The following is a 13082-nucleotide window of genomic DNA, read 5'->3' as shown; positions in this document are numbered from 1 at the left end:
ACGCCGTTTGTATGAGAAGCTTATAATCAACATAACGGGCATAACAATGGCCATTAAAGTGCTGCGGGGGCGGGAAAAGTCGGAATAAAACCACTGGGGCAGGTCGAGTCGAGCAGCTGACGACCACCAACGGCAACTCATTTTTTATGGCCAACAGTCGGTGGGAAAATTGGGCGGGGAGACAGGCGGCATAAATCTGTGCACAATGCGTCTGGCATTTGCTTGATGGTCGCCTCTGTTTCACTCTCTGTATCCTTGCAGTGACAAAAATAACTTTGTGGAGTACCCACACAGAAAAAAGAAATAATCCTCATTAAGCAAAGACAAGATCCATTAGAAATTAAACATTACAATCAAAGTAATGTGAATTATGGATAGTTTCCATTACATTGTAGATAGATATACAGACAACTCAAATTTCTTTCTGTGCATCTTTATCCGTGCTTGTATCTATACATCTGCAACTGTGCGAGTTAGTAATGGGCGAGTGTGCGTGTATAACTTGACCACAATAAAATTTATTTGTATTATTTTGCCGGCGTCGACATCGTTTGTTTTGTCGCTCAAGTGCGAAAGCAACAACATGAAACTAGAACAAAAAACAAATAAAAATAATAATAAACCCAAAATAAAATTAGAAGAAACGACAAGACAAAGCAGCAAGGGCACACAGATACATTTTCAGCAGTTTTTTGTTTTTTTTTTTTTTTTGGCAGGACAAAGACAAAACGAAACGATTTTCAAATGCACTTCAAAGGAAAAAAAGTGTCTGTGACCCGCTTTAAAATGTCATCAACTAATGAGCAAAAAAGCCAAATAATGGAGCAGGTTCATTTTGGCCATGTGTCCCGTGTCATTTGAGTTAATTAAATTCCAGACCCAATCCTTGGAAAACGAACGTAATAGGATTGGCTATTGTATGTTCATCTGTTTTGGAGAAGCACATGAGTTGGGGTTGCATTTGGGTTGTCTAACCTATCGGCTCCTGTTTTCATTTGCACCTTAATTTCAAGGCCATTCGACCATTTTTCCCACAGATTAAACGAAATAAAATAATACGAAGGCAAGAAATAGCCATTAAAAGCGATCAATATTACGTATACGTTGCCTATTTCCTTTACTGCCTTAACATTATACACTTATTAAATGCAAATAATTCGAGCTACATTTTATAGCATTTTTAAACCTTTTTCCAAGACTTCCTGGGGAGTGATCCAGAAAATATATCTCGGCACGAATGCAGCTGCCATCTGTAAGACAATAGCTCCCATTTCTCCTCGTGGCCATATCCCTTGGCTTATTATACAAGGAGCCAACAAACCGTAACTCAGACACCGCTGAGACTGAGGTTGCAGCTCCTGCTCCTGCTCCATCGCCCTCGCCATAGCCATTGCCATTGCCATCTCCACCTCCACCTCTATCGCCAGTTCCATTCCCATTTCTTGATTCCCTTTTGCCCGCCGGGTTTACTTTGCACGCAACATTTTTCACAGCGAACGCTATTTTCGGTGTATGGGTGTGTGTGAGTAATGCCATCCTCTCTCGCTCAGCCAAATAATACCCATTCCCATACCCATGCTCATGCTCATGCCCATACGAATAGCAACTTCTCATGTCCAGCGAGCAAGCATTCGCAGGACATGAGGAGTTGGTATTTGGTCAATGCGTCAGTTTTACGGCTCGTAATGCTTGTAATTGATTGTTAATGCCGCACTTAACCCAGACTCCAGCTGAGTTGGCCAAAAGGACAATCGTCCTGTGGCTCTGGCTCTCGCTCTGGCTCTGGCTCTGGCTCTCGCTCTCGCTCTGGTCATATGCCCTTTTCCCCATCTTCACTCCATCTACTTTTCCCAATGAGTCGTGTGCGTGGCTTGGCTTATTTATTATTTAAGGGCTGGATTGCGTGTGCAATTGTTGAAATTCCTTTTTAAAAATAACACACAGAAACCAGTTAAGAGTAACCAAATGAGGGGCAATAAGCAGCGCTGAGCGGTGCAAAAGAGGCAGCAACAAATAAACAGGGCCAAGGATCGTTGGGCTTGTAGGACGGCTCAGCACCGAAAACGGAAACGAAATCAAAACCAGAATCTGAGCTGCAGCTTCGACAACGACATGCATTTTGTATCTAAATGCACTGAGATAAACCATCAATTTTGTATTTCGAAATAAATATAAATTATGATAAAAACACGTTAAGCATTTCATATTTATGAGTGTTACTCATAGGTTGGAAACATTATATCTTATTTGTATTCTTGCATTGATTTCGAAAGCAAACTCTTTTTTCTCGCTGCACAAGGACGAGGCTCTTGTGGTGTTCTCCATGTGGCAGGAACAAACGGAAACGTTAATGCCGGCAATATAATAACGGATAATGCAGGAGGAATTGCAACCCCGCGCCGGGATTCCTTGCTGCACTAAACAGCCCGGCACAACTGAAATGACAATAAACAAAAATGCAGCAGCCACAACTGTTGAACTGGGCGAAAACAGAAGCCAAGAGACCCGAAAAACTGAAAACTGAAAGCTGGTAAGATGGTGAAATGGTGAAATGGTAAAATGGAAAGATGGACGTGGAGCTGGAGAATGGTCGGGAATGGCAATTTGGTATGGCTGAAATGCTGAAATTCTGTTCTCGTTGCTTGGCCTTTTCATTTCTTCGTTTCGCTTGCGTTTTTCGTTTATTGAATTCGCAGCATGGCAACAATGGCAACAATTTCTGTTGCATACTTTTCCGAGCCACTCAGTGTGCTTCCACCCACCGAAATCGCCCATTTCAGGAAATCCAGGGCCAACGAATTATAAAAACAATGTGGTGAACAGCGGGCAACAGATTAGTCCTGGCAACAAATCATTATAAACTATGCAAGACAGCAAATAGATTACTGCAAACTATTAAAATATCATCGATGTGCATGCCATTTACAATGCATTCGGATTCCGATGAAAATCGGTCAAGGCTCAAGGATTTTCCAACTATTCGGATTATTTTGCAATGTAATGAAATCCGTTCATGGGGCACTTCAAACAGAATACGAAACTGCCAATAACTTTGCACTCGATATAGGCTTGATATTCTCGGATACTCAATAAAAACTTGACTTTGTATTTTATATAAATAATACATTTTAATAATAATTCGCTACTTGTAAACTAGTTTTCAAAATCTTTTAATAGATTTCCACTTCCGTGAAAACGAAATTTTTGTCTCCACCAAGTGGCGATATCAGTGACCCAAAAGAACCGAAAAACATTGCATGCGATGAGATTACAAGCCACTAGGATGCCTAATCCTTTTAAATGACAATCCTGCATTTAAACCGTGTTCCAGTGTGGATCTGAAACAACGATGTCCTGGTAGCATTTAGTCGGGTTTTGTTTTGTTGTCTGTGGTACTGGCATCATGAGTCCTGTAACCTGCAACCTGCAACCTGAATGCTGAATCCAGATGACTGGACCGTTGCGGCTCGGAACGGAGAGATAACCGATTTGCTTTCGTTGCTCTGGTCGCAGCAAAAACAATTACGCCAAATCAGATGACGATGACAATGGCCGGGGTCTAAAAATACAACCACGGCAACGAGATAACAGCAGCGGAGCAGCTCGATTTCGTTGAATCTCGTATCTGCGAGATAGATGTGTTTTAAAGTAAGTAACTAGGCGAGGTTCCTTGCCAGTCGGCCATCCAGCTAGCCGCCCATCAACCCACAATCAAAACCTCCCAAACACTCAAAACACCCCACCCAAAACAACAACAAGAGCAACAACTGGAATTCCTGGGGAAAAAAAGGGGGCGATCCCAGTACCAGTACGCTATCAAAGTCGTTGAAATGAAAATGAAGATGAAATAAAATGGAAAGCACAAACAGAGAAAAAACTAAAATTTTCTATGCTGTAAACGAAATTGAAAATGAACAAGCGGAGCGAACACGGACATGGACATGGGAAGCGGACACGGACATAGAGACACCAACACCACACAGACAAGGACACGGAGACGGACACGGATACGGACATGACGGGCACCCGGACGGAGACCCCGGACCCGGACCTACAAGTGCACTGAGCGAAATGTAAACAGTCTTAAATGGATCTGGGTGGCAGAGCGATCAAAAGTAAACAAAAGGAACCACACCAATTAATACACAAACGAATTTCCTCTAATTGCCGGCATTCCAACAAGAAGCATCCGCTTTTTGATGGCTCTACGGCCAGAAAGTATACATCCAAGCACTTTTATCTTGTGACAGATATATTTTCTGCACTTTTAGCTTCGTTTGCCCTAGAATTACATTAAAAACTCATTAAAGCGACATTTTACTAAAAGTGATTAAAAACAATAAGTGGTTCCGAATTAAATCCGTTTTTGGATGACTTTGATAAAAACGAAACATTACTATAAAATTACTTACAGCGTAGTCTAAGGAGTAAAACATATTTTTGGGTACATTACTAATTATTTCCAAACACCCAAACGTATTCCACGTTCTTTCAGTGTGAATATGGTTTGCGAACCTAACATGGAATGTATGGGATTGTGTGCACTTCGAAGCGTTGGAGGCGTTGGCAAACAGCGCTGAGTGCCAGGATGTAAGAGTCAATGTGTGTGTGGGTGTGTGGGGGTGTGGGTGTGTGTGTGTCTGCAGATTGGAAAAGTGTGTGTGCTCATGTACGTGTGTGTGGTGGAAGGTGACTCAATGGTTAGTGTTTTTTCCGCTTTTCCTTTCTTGTCTTGAAAACTGTGCTCCTCGTCTTGTAATGAGCCGGCGAATGGAAAAACCAAAAACGCTGATGAGCTGCGTCTTAACTAACGAAAATTGGGTGGTGAGGCGGTCGGTGGTGAACAGGTGGGCGTCGAGCAGTGGGCGGTGCAGAAAAAAGGGGAAAACCGACCGTCCTCACTAGGAATCGCTTAAAAACAAATTGCGCTGAAAAGCAATCAGCGCATAAGTGCAATACAAATACAAACAAGTTTATTGCTTTTCCCGTTGTCCTCGCGGTCTTTCCGGTCAGGATGCCTTCTAAATGGATGCGGGGGGCGGGTTTAGAGCCGGGGCGTGGCATGCCAGAGGGATTGCATAACGAAATGAGATGCCTGAATGGAGCAGCAGTATGTCCAAAGTGTCCGAGCAGCGCACTATTTACTAGCATGATATATGTCGGTTATTAGATCCGATGTGCGGCATCTTCAGTGCCGAAGATTTAGCGTGGCAAATTCAAATTTAATGCGGGTAGGTAGCTAGCTAGCTGGATGGCCGGCAAATTTATGGATTCCACTTGACTAAAAGCCTGAAAGATGGCAAATGGATAAGACCCCCCTAGTGTCAAAAAGTGGGCAAGCATATTGATGGATGCTACCATACAGATGAAAGCGAATGCATAGAATGGATGGAGAATATTACCCAATCACGCACAAATCCATTTAATCTAATAAATTAGTTTTTCTTAACATAGAAAGGGTACAGCATCATATCTTTGTGTTTTAAATTATATTAATCAAATGGGCTTGCAATAAAGATCTTAGAAATTGGTGAAAAAATACAAAAACATACAGCCAACGAATTATATTGTTGTTAAATTTCCATAATTATTCCTTTAACTTTAACTTGCTGCTTGCGACAAATTACGCTGCTCAAATGCATTTGTAATGGCCAATTATCCTGCGGAAGCGAACTCAAATCCAGCTGTGGCATGTGGATCCTTATCCGCATACCCAAATCCACCGCCCATCCCAAAACCGAAACAAAGAGACCATCATAATCTGGGGCAATCAAATCGTGGATTGCAACGCATAACATAACACATTACGGTGAATGACGACATGATGTAACGAGGCGGGGAGGGGAAACAAGAACGAGAACAGCAACAGAAACAGAAACATTAAGTCCTCATCATCTTCATCACCCGACGGACTCGAAGGACTCCGGCGGCTGGCTCCTTGTTGTATGGCTGTCCAAAAACAAACTGTCGACACCTGCCATGAGTGATCACCGCTCCCGGCTCGCATTACAATGCAAATAAGTCGGAGAGTTCGGTGAGTTCGGAGGTCGGAAGTGCGGGTTATTGCCCATATGGCCGCCGGAGTTGGCAACTCGTAACCCACTCGACGGAACGGCATACATACGGCAAACACATTTAGACCGTAATGGACTCTTTTTTTTTATGGCATTTATAAGCGCGCCAAACAACGTTTCCCTGGGAGACAGACAGACAGAATGTTTTAAAGGTATATATTGTACATATATTGCTAGTGCAAGTGGCTCGGCTTGAAATAAAATAGCGAAATAAATTAGGTCCCAAGAAAGTCCAGGGAACTATGAAAAAATTTGTTCACCTTTCTAAAATATATTTAAGAGCACATTCAATCGATAGAGAAAACGCACTTTCGCTTAATATTTCAGTGGAATATCCTTTTATGCGAATTGTATTGTATTGTTTAGTTTCCGAACTTCAAAGCGCTTGTGCAAACACTTTCTTTTGGCTTTTTGTTTCATTGGATATTTTATCAACGAATTCTCTGCTTTATTAATTAATTTCAACTATAAGTTTCTTTAAACGAAAGTTGGATAGTTAAAGAAATCTAAACTAAATATAATCCATACAAAAAATTAAGTATCGATGAATTTAAACTTTGAAGGAGTTTTAGAAAATCAAATAATCTCCGTAACCTTACATTCCCTTACATTTACTTCTTGAATAAAGATCAAACTTTAAGAGTTAACATGTGCAATTTCAAACCTTCTATTAAAAATTCTGTTTACTATTCCAATTCTAGGAGTGGCCACACTCCGCATTCTATAGCTCCCTACGGCACTAAAGATTTCCTGTTTATTCCCACACAGTACAAAAAATATATTTCCACACAACTCTATTTTCAAATTGTGGCAAGAGAATAAATATGTAACTTATTGTTGCATTGGAAAATAGTTATTTCCTGTATTCATGTGTACTTTGCTTTGCTTATCATAGAAGTTAATTAACATTTAGATATAAATCTAGCTGAAATCGATCTAATTTTCTCCCTGTGCTCTTTTTTCGTGGCGTATCCAATAAAATGTGCAAAAAAGTTGATGCGCGGCTCGCGATTGCCATTTATTTTTATTGCCGCACTTACCTGCTACTTAGCGCCTGCCGCCTTCTTTTCGAGAGCACGTGGGCGTGGCCGCTCACTACGCGGCGACACAGAAAACTTTTGAGTTTGAGTTTTGACTTTTGCGCGGTGCGTGGTGCCTGCTTTATGTATGAATATATATACTATATCTATATATATATATATATATTCATGTATATACTCTGTGTGTATGTGTGTGTGGGTGTGCGACTGGCACTTTAATCAGCAATGCCAGCTGCTTCTTGGCCGATTTTCCAGCTTTTCCTGCGTGTGAAAAGTGGGCAGGTGTTGCTGCCGCTTCTTGGCCAGAAACCAGGAAAAGGGAAAATGTGAATGGGAATGCGAATGCGAAAGGAAATTCGCACATAACACTTCCCAAAGGCCATAAAGTCGCGCATATTTATAAGCCTCGCCTGTCTCTCTCGATTTCCATCTAGGCGCTGCTTTATGCCACCTTTTTATGACCCAGTCAGTACATATGTATGTACATACTTATATATATTATAACCCAACTCACATGGATTGTATTGAGCCCCAAACCATTTGCACTTCATGCGAAAGACCCACTTCAATTGACATCCTGCAACCCACCTACATAGTACGTACCAATAGCCAAAAAGATCTTTTCGGATCCGTCAGCTGCGTCACATTTGTTTCGCATTTGGCCCTTTTATTGTGCAAAATTGAAGGCCTACTTTATTGCCGACTGGATTTTTTTGCATAAACACAATTTATGCATATACAATATACATGACGTGGAATCAAAAAACGGGAAAACAAAAAAGAGCCCGAAAAGACGTGACACAAAAAAAAGAAAAGCTAAGGGAAATGAGCATGTAGAAGCGGGAAACCGGGAAAAAAAGTTTTTAATTTGCTTAGACGCGACCGAAAGTCTGCTGCACAGCAGCTTTACTCCTGGGAAAATCGAGCTATATAGCTTAGCCATAGCCTTCGCAGCTTTAACCAGATTAAATTATCGCATTATTCGTTGTATACATATACATATATTTTGCTGTTGCCCGCTCCTGCCACGTTGATTCGATTTTTGTTACCCAAAATGAAGAAAAGCAGCAACAAAAAAATATATAGGTATAGGCATAAAAAAAAATGAAAGCAAATCCGTAGGCAAGCGAGAAAAGTTCGAATAAATTGAGTGAAAGTTCGTAATTCGCCTTAAACATTTTTGCCTTCTTCTCTGGCGACGGCCCATGGAATCAACTTGAAATTTTCTGCTCGCAGGTGTGGATTTTTTTTTTGTCGTCCTTTTCTTTTCAGGATCTGAAAATTTCTTGAAACAAGTTTTGCACACTTGCAGTTAAAAAAAAAAATGTAATGTTCAGCATATTTATTAGTACAAGTTGGAGATCGCAGATCAAACTTTTCGCCACTTCTGGCGTTTTCTTTAAATTTTTAATTTTTGTTGCACTTCCAAGGAACTTTGTTGCCCAATATTTTACGCATATTTAGGTGAAAGAATTAATTGTTGTTGCCCAAAAAAATTGCGTACCAAAAAGGCAAATTTTTTAGTAATTACAAAACACAGGATAATGAATAGCAAACATATTTTACATGTCAAGTTTTTTGATAAAACTCTTCATAAATTTTCTTTATAAAACTGCGATCTTTTTTTTGTGAGCAGATTTTAGGACGAATGAAAGTATTATTGTTACAATAATATAGTAATATCCTGTTCCACTAGCGGTTTATAAAATTAACGAAATTCCCTCTATTTCAAAAGTATGATTTTTAGTAATTTTAGTAGGTGGTATTTATTTTAGCCCCGTTTTTGGCACTTATTGAAATGAATTTCCGTTTCGATTGGTTTAGACTGTGCAGCAACAGCCTCAGGACATCCCAACACAGAAGCTCACACACACACAACACCACCCGCACACACACTCACACACAGACACAAAAGTGCACACACACAGGACACTTACGGCTGAGTTATTGGGGCAGGCCCAAGAGTATGCTAAGCTTTTCGCTTTCGCTCCGCAGCTGCTGCCGACTGCAAACTGCAATCAACTGGATTTCACTTTTCCGCCTGCCGTCGTCTCACTTTTCATTGTTTACGTTTCACTTGTACGTCTCTCGCCTTCTTTGTTTTCGTGTTTTTCTTGTCAATTGAGAAAAACCCCAAAAAGAGAAACAACAACAATGCAATATAGATGGCACTCTCTCACACACTCAACCGAAAAAAACAACAAACAACAGATGCAATTGGCGGCGGCGGCGGCACGCGTTTCCCGACGCGACGCGTTTTGAATTTCCCGGGGGTTAACGGAGGTTAATTTGTTAGGCGGCGCGGTGAGGGGACGACTTTCCGAGGGTGGCGGGCGGTGGCATGGGACGTGGGGCGTTGGGCGCTTAAGGACGAGCCAGCCACAATTGCAATTTGGCGATCGCGATCGCGACCGTTTCACCGCGGTTTTCGCAGCGTTTGAATTTCTCGTGATTTTCAGTTTCGATATCGCAGAGATTTCAGATTTCGAGGACTCGCATTCGAGTTCGAGTTGTGAGGCAAGACGATCCGAAACGAGACGAGACGAAACGAAACGAATCGAATCGAGTCGAATCAAATGCAGTGAATATCCGCCTTCAATCGCGTGGCACAAACCGTTGCGTTCGATAACCTAAACGACACTGAATCGAAGCTCGAAACTCGGCCAACGCTTCGTGTCCCCTCGTGGCCATTCGTCAGTGGGCCGAGACCACGAGTTCCACACACGCACACACGCGCACTCACCTTTGGCACAGCGCACACGACGGAAGCGTGTGGGTGAGTGTGCGTGTGTCGGCATGCGTTCGGTGCCTCTGCTCCACTTCCGCATCCCGCTCCGCTCCCACAGAAATCCACTTCGTGTGCCATTTTCGGGCGATGCGCAGGCGCATGTGGAACGCGACTGTGGAAGCCATTCGCTTGGGAGATGAGCACAAGTTCGATAAACGCCGGCCAAGGGTTAAACCACCCCAAAATTAATAAACACGTGTAATGTGGTCTTGCACTGGAAATTTTGAAAACAATTGGAAGGGTGTTGTTCGAAAACAAACACACCCACTGCTTCAATCAAAAGCTTGCACATGCATGTATTTATAAATACAATAACATACATATGCATATCACTGTTTTCAAATTTGCATCTAAAGAACAGTTACTTTTAAATACCGTATAGCATCAGTTTATTATGTTCCGTTATTTCTCATTCTCAAACAGTTTTACAATTCGGCAAGTCAAGTGTGTATTGAAAGTAATTTATTTAGGAACAGTTAAGTTTGCATGTCGCTTTGCTTTATTTAAGAACCGTTAGTTTTGCATGCCGCGCTTGCTTTATTTCAGAACCATTAGTTTTGCGCGTTGCCTTCGCTCTATTTAGGATCCGTTAGTTTTGCATCTCTCTTTGCTTTATTTAAGATCCGTTAGTTTTGCATGTCGCTTTCGGTTCGCTTTCTGATTCTTGCTGAGAACGAAAACGAGCTTGTGCACGTATTTAACTTTGATCTCCTCTCTCTTCTTTCAATTGCATCTCATTTCTTATTCTCCGTTATTGTGCCTAACTTTGTATTTGTAAAGAAATAGTTTGTGTTCGATGAGTTCTGCGATATTTCCAAACTTTTTGGGACTTTATTAAACATTTACTTAAATATAACAATATTTTGGAAAATAATGTAATATTGTTTCTTTTTTGTTACTCTTGTAAAGTTCTACCAAATTGCTTTAAAACTCGGCTATATAATTTATTTCTTGTTTTGATATGGGTACATATGTACGTACTATGTATGTATGTATGTATGTATGTAAAGAAATTAAACAAAATGCTTACTACTTATGTATGTATTTTATTTTCTATAATTCTATAATTACCTCAAATAGGTAGGTTCGCCCACTTGTTATCGAAGGGGCGGGGCATCGCTGGCGGTGTCCTGTGTGGACTCCATTGAGCTCCTTTGGCTCGTGTGGCGCCTCCGAGCAACAGTCGTGACCGAGAGGCAGGCAGCGCTGCAACTGCAGCGGGAGGCACGAAGAGTGCTGCGTGACGTCGGCAGACGCACGATGTGGCACAGACACAGGACGCAGGACACGAGACACGAGACGGACTGATGACTGCTTACTGCTTGCTGCTGCTCATGTTGCATGTTGCATGCTGCAAGTCCGCCACAGTTGCTGCTGGTGTTGCTGCCACTGCTGGTTTTGATGGTGATGGTGATGCTGATGCCAGCGGACAAGTTCAAGGGAATTCCGCTCGCGCGACAAATAAATTACACACGCACCGCCAGCGACAGCATGCAAATTAAGATGACAGCTGCAGATCCTGCTTCCTGCACGCCCCCAACTTTAGCTTCAACTTCAGCTTCAACTTCAGCTTCAACTTCGGCATCAGATACTCGACTCATTTGAACTCGGCCAGTGTGTCACCTCGCCTGCAGATCCAATGGTGTGGCACACATCTTCCATTTTCAGAGCGAAAAACAGCATGGCAATGATTAATTTATCATAATATATGTATGTATATGCATGCATATATTAATGCATATTAAAACTGCAGCTAAAATTTAAAAAAAAATTATAATTACGTAATGGTTAAAGAAGCTTATTATCATTAAATTAGAGGGGAAAATAATCTATCTATTACACTAACTATTAAAGCAAGGATTTTCCTCTATTTACAATTAAATACAGAAATATTTTTAAAAGCGCAATTTTAAAAAATTACTATTAACTTAGTTCTTTTTTGTATTGATTTAGTTAAGTTTAGGCAATTAATATAAATATGTTTTTCACATATTTGCGTGATTAATTATATATTCATGGCGTAGCTATTTTTTCCGGTGCATTCTGCTTTCAGGTTGTTTTCCCTGCGCGTTGCACTTTGCTGACTTTGCTTTACTTTTGCTCTGCCACTCGGATTCGAATTTCTTGGCTGGTGCGGCGGGGAAATCTCTTATGGCTGCTCACTTGAACGGTTTTCCCCCCTTGTTGTTATCATTGTTGTTGCCGTTGATGGTTTTCCTCTGATTTTTGCCATGTTTTTGCTGCTTTTGGCAGCAAGAGTCCTAAGCCCTTTGCACTCACTTCGCTCGGTTTGCGCATCGTCGAGCACCATCAAGTTGATTTTCGACCGACCAACCAAGAGACCGACCCGCACCACCCACACCACCCACACCACCCACAACACACCCACCCAGTCACTCAGTCCCCGGCGAAAGTTGTCATTAAAAAATTGCACTCAGCGAGCCAAAAAGCGTTGCTGCAACTCTGTTGCATGCAGGTGGGCAAAAGTTGCGAGTTCTGTTGGCTGGGAAGGGCGTTGCAAGGGGGAATTTCTGCTGCGGCATGCGGCACAAAAAGTGCAGTGGCAACATCACGGCTACCTTGGTGGAAACTTTCTGCATTTATGCGAAACGCCGCAGCAGCAGCAGTAGCAGTAGCACCATCCTTTGCCACCTTGCCACAAAAGTCCTCTGTCTTGAGGGGTTTAAGATATGGTAGCACACATACCCCTTGCGAAACTGAAAACTGAAAACTGACAGTCTATGAGCCATTAAGGTCTCATTTAAATCAAGAGCAGTCTGCTAAGCGTTCGCCATCAAGTGTATTATCTAGACTACCACGCATTTCTCCCCTTCCCCTTTCCCCCTCTTAAATGTAAATTTTTTTGTATACTATATATATGTTTATATATGTATATATTTTGCCCTTTTTTAGGGGTGGCTGCATGTCCATGAACTTTTGTAGTTCCCCTGTGGAATCTGTTCTTCGGTAAGCAAAATACTTACTTGTATTTCGACGAGGCTCTCGCACAGAAATGAAAACATTTATTTTAAAATATATTTGAATGTATAGGCTGAACTCTTGTCCCTGAACTTTTGCCATCCCCATGGAGGCGACTTTTCAATAAGTTAAATTATTATTCATGCCCAAGAAAGTGAATGTTGCACGTCTGAAAAGAGAGAGAAACATGTTGGAATTGAA

The 13082-nt window shown here is 41.6% G+C and overlaps 1 protein-coding gene across 4 annotated transcripts in view; it reads right to left on the bottom strand.

Moving 5' to 3' along the window:
• LOC120457308 (zwei Ig domain protein zig-8) overlaps positions 1–9737 on the bottom strand; it is a 136417-nt gene extending 126680 nt beyond the window's left edge. For 2 of the 4 annotated variants that reach the window (XM_039644797.2, XM_039644801.2), the window contains exon 1: positions 9052–9737. The gene's annotated coding sequence lies outside the window, so the exon portion shown is untranslated. Of the gene's footprint in view, positions 1–7114; positions 7234–9051 lie in introns of all 4 variants that reach the window. The other 2 variants (XM_039644798.2, XM_039644799.2) reach the window with 2 other exon arrangements.
• Positions 9738–13082: the final 3345 nt, after the last annotated feature.

This window comes from Drosophila santomea, chromosome X, assembly GCF_016746245.2.
Source record: "Drosophila santomea strain STO CAGO 1482 chromosome X, Prin_Dsan_1.1, whole genome shotgun sequence".
Classification (NCBI taxonomy): Eukaryota; Metazoa; Arthropoda; class Insecta; order Diptera; family Drosophilidae; genus Drosophila; species Drosophila santomea.
Note: the sequence above shows the minus strand (reverse complement) of the source record. Positions and strands in the feature narration are given on the sequence as shown.